This window comes from Salvia splendens, chromosome 9 (genome assembly GCF_004379255.2).
Source record: "Salvia splendens isolate huo1 chromosome 9, SspV2, whole genome shotgun sequence".
In the NCBI taxonomy this organism is placed as follows: domain Eukaryota; kingdom Viridiplantae; phylum Streptophyta; class Magnoliopsida; order Lamiales; family Lamiaceae; genus Salvia; species Salvia splendens.
In genome coordinates, this window is record NC_056040.1 from 6,460,599 (window position 1) to 6,464,954 (window position 4,356).

Genomic DNA, 4,356 nt, shown 5'->3' on the forward strand with positions numbered 1-4,356 from the left:
TGCATATAAAAGGCCAAGGGCTCTGCATAGTGGATAGATCGGTCTGCGGCATCCTTGGATATTTGCATGGATCTTGGCACTTCGGGCAGGTCTTGACGAGCTGCCCTGCTTCTTGTACCAAGGTTGGCCAATAATATCCCCATCTTAGAACTTTTTTAGCTAAGGCTCTAGCTCCGATGTGGCTGCCGCACGATCCTTCATGAACTTCTCTGAGGATGTAGTCCGTCTCTTCTGGTCCTACGCACCGCAAATAACGGCTGGAGGTAAGTAAGACTTTCTAAAAGAGGACTCCTTCATGAAGTTCGTACCGAAAGTGCTCGGCACGTGATCTTCCGAGCTTCTCTCTTATCCTCGGGCAATTGTCCTCGATCCAGATACTGCCAAGATCGGCGTCATCCAGTTCGGCGAGCTGGATACTGAATGTACCTCGGCTTCATCAATGCTTCGATGCATTAATTCTTCCGCCTTTGAGCTCGGATCTGAGGCCAACTTACTTAAGGTATCTGCTCGGCTATTTTCCGCTCTGGGAATCGCGGATTATCCGAAAATAGGAGAGAAACTTCGGCTGATGCTTTGCGCTTTGTCCAAAAATACTTCTTCATTCTCTCGTCACGAGCTTCACTTGTACCCAACATGTGATTTACTAGGACTTTGTGAATCACAATGGACTTTGAGAGATTTGACAAGCAGACTTTGCGCTAACTGGAGTCCGGGCCAGGAGGGCTTCGTACTCGGCTTCAATTATTAGTAGTGGGGAATAGGAACCGAAGTGAGTAGGTTACCTCGTGTCCGTCGGGAGCGACCAAGTAAAATACCAGCTCCACTTCCCATCTTGTTTGAAGCTCACATCTACGAATCCGCTCCAGCAGTCGGCGGCTCTTCTTCGGATTCCAAGGGCTGTGCCTAGTTCGGGCATATTGGCAGAATTTTTCTGTTCGGCAATGACAGGGATTGCTTGATCGAACTTGGCCTCTGCAGAGAAAATCTTGCCAAGGCTTGTCCCTTGATGGCTTCCGAGGGTAGGTACTCGATTGAGTGTTCTCCCAGCTCTATGGCCCATTTTGGCGATTCTGCCTGATGCTTCTGGCTTGGTCAAAACTTGCCGAAGAGGCAGATCGGTTTAAGACGCATACCTGTGAGCATAGAAGTATGGCCGCAGTCTCCTTGCTGCATTTACTAACGCCAGAGCAATTTTTTCCAGAGGTTGATACCTTGTTTCTGGACCTCTTAATGCTCGGCTTGTAAAGTAGATGGGAAACTGCTTTAGGCCTTCCCTCGTACAAGCACCGCGCTAATGGTTTGATCGGGATGCCGCTAAGTATAAGAAAATTACTTCGGCATCTGTTGGAGCAGAGAGAATTGGAAGCTCGGCTCTAAATAACTTTTGAGCTCGTCAAAAGCCTTTTCTGCTCGGGCTCCCCACTCAAACTTTGGTGCCTTTTTTAAACCTTTGAAGAATGGCAGTTGCTTTTCGGCTGCTTGGGAAAGGAATCTTGCTCAATGCGGCTAGACATCCAGTTAGTCTTTGCACATCGTGTACGGACTTCGGCATCGCCATGTTCTGAATAACCTGAACTTTTGAGGGGATTTGCCTTGAGTCCGTCCTTTGAAACCCAACAACCCAGAAAAATTTCCCGAATCTACCAAAAAGGTACATTTTTGGGGGTTGAGTTTGAGGTTGCTTTTCGGAGCACGTCGAGAGTGGATTTGAGGTTGTCTTCGTACTCCGAAGTGCTTTTGCTTTGACAACTATGTCGTCGACATACACTTCAACCTGTTTTCCGATTAGGTGCCCGGAAAAGCTTGTCTACCATTCTTTGATAAGTGGCTCCGCATTCTTTAAACCGAATGGCATCTTCTTATTAAGCGAAAAAATGCCGAAATCGGTAATGAAAGCTGTTTTCGGAGCGCCACTCTCATCCATAACACTTGGTGATATCCTTTGTATAAATCAAGAAAACAGAAAATTTCGAAGCCGATCAAAGCTTCTACTTTTTTCTATATTCGGAAGGAGGGGGATAGCAATCTTTAGGACAGTGCTTGTTTAGATCGGTAAAATCTATGCACATCGCCATCCTCCTCCTTTTTTCTTGATCATCACAGGATTGGCCACCCCAAGAAGGATATTTCACCTCGAATAGTACATCCGCTTTTAGTAATGGCGGACTTCGTCATGGATGACTTGGCTTCTTTCTGCCGCAAAGAGTCGTCTTTGCTTCTGTTTTACTGGCCGGATTGAAGGATCAATATTTAAACCGATGAGTGAGTACCTTCGGGGGGGGCACTCCGGTCATGTCCAACGAAGACCATGCAAAGAACATCTTTGTACTCCTTGAGGAATGCTGAATGGAATGGTCTTTTCCCGGAAGTGAGTAGAGGCGTTCCTGTGAAGCCGATCTTTGACCGTTCTGGATGGATCATCTTTGTATAACTGAACGGTCATTGAGTTCGGCTCTGAAGTGACCTCGGTCATCTCGCTTGCCTCCGACTCCGGTCGCTGTGATTGCTATGCTTGATGGTGCCGAACTGATTGCTCGGCACTTTTAAGCGCAATCTGCAGACATTCTCTTGCTCTCTTTTGATCACCTCGGATGACCGCTATTCCCACCTTTAGTGGGGGATCTTGATGGTGAGGTGATAAGTAGAGCAAACGGCCCGAACTGTGGTTGAGCCAGTCTCTCCCCAGGATGATGTTGTACGGGGACCGAGCTTTCACCACAAAGAAAACTCGATCATCGTATTGGAGCTTGTAGGCGCTTTCCCACGTGATCGGAAGGCTGATAATACCTTCAGGGCGGGTGGTCCTCCTGGGCGAAACTTTTCAGAGGAAGTGGAGCCGGACTGAGCCGAGCTGGATATCCCATTTCATATTTATCGAAACATTCTTTAAAAAGAACGCTGAACTGACGCTCTGTATCCACAAATACTCTGTGGATCAGTTTGTTTGCCACTCCGGCTTGAATGACAATAGCGTCTTGGTGAGGAGAGATGGCTGGGACGGGATCGGGATCGGCATCTGAAAATGTAATCACTTCGTCTTTCTTCAGCCTTTTATGTGTCGGCTCCTCTTGATTGGAAACCTCTGCGTTCTGCTTTTAGGGACGACTTAGTCTTCCCGGCAGGGAAGAGCATCATAGTCTGGATTACTCCATCATATTGCGGCTCTTCGTCGTCTTCGGGATCTTCTGCCTTTTCGGATCCTGAGGATTGCAGTTCGCACCTCTCTTGCTTTGTTCTTTCTTTTCGGCTGCTTGCTTTGGTATTTTTTTAACGTTCCTGTTTTCACAAGAACATCAATACCTGCAGCCAAATTTCGGCACTCCTCGGGTATCGTGACCGTGGGGGCTCTTGATGGGAAGGAAACAATATTGGATCCTGAGGTCGCCGCGGCGGCTGATTTCGTCATCCGCTTGGGTTTTTCGAACATATCGGAATGTAGTTCGAAAAATTTCCGTTCTGACTTGTTTAATGGTACGGAACTGAGAGGGCGGGCTTCTCAGGATTGAGACGTGGCCCAATCTGCCTTGTACCGGTGCCCTTTGAATTCTTTTCAAAAGGAGTTCGGCGAGGAAGCACCTGGCCACTTTGATCGGGCTTCTTTTTCTCTTCTCGGGGATGAGCTTGTCTACTAAAGACCGTTTTCGACGGTCTGCATTCATTCCGCACGGGGAAAACTGGTCCGCAATGTCCCAAATTTCTTGAGCTGTTTGCGGGCCGCACTCCACGAGCTTTTCTGTAGAGAGCTCCGGGCAGGATTCCATTTTGGAATGCCGAAAATGACAAGTAGATCATTGAGATTATCTACTTGTAGGCATTCCTTATGGAATCTCGTCAGGAAGTCGCTGATCTTTTCGTCGCGACCTTGACGTATAGAAAGCAGCTGAGCCGAGGTAATTCGGGCTTCCGCTTTCTGAAAGAACCTCCTATGGAAAGCCATCCATTAGATCTCGGTAGGATCGATGCTGTCTTGAGGAAGGCTGTCGAACCACTTCTGGCGTTCCCGATGAGCAGCTCGGGGAACAGCTTGCACATATGGACCTCATTGAGACCCTGGTTCGCCATATTATATTGATAGCATCCCAAGAAAAGAAATGCATTGAGGATTCCACTAGCCCGTCATAAGTCATTGACGGTGTCCGGTAGTTCCGCGGCAAAGGACAAGGAGTTCGGATGATATCGTCCGAGAACGGAGTCTTTAATGCTCCGTTACATGGCGAACCCGACATCTCTTCGGTACGGAGGAGGAAAAGAAAGAGTTCTCCTGTGATTCCGGTGCCGAGGAGAAAACAGGAACATGTCGGGATTGAGGATTCTTCTTCCTGGAGGACACGGCACTACCGCGGTAGTGACTTTTCA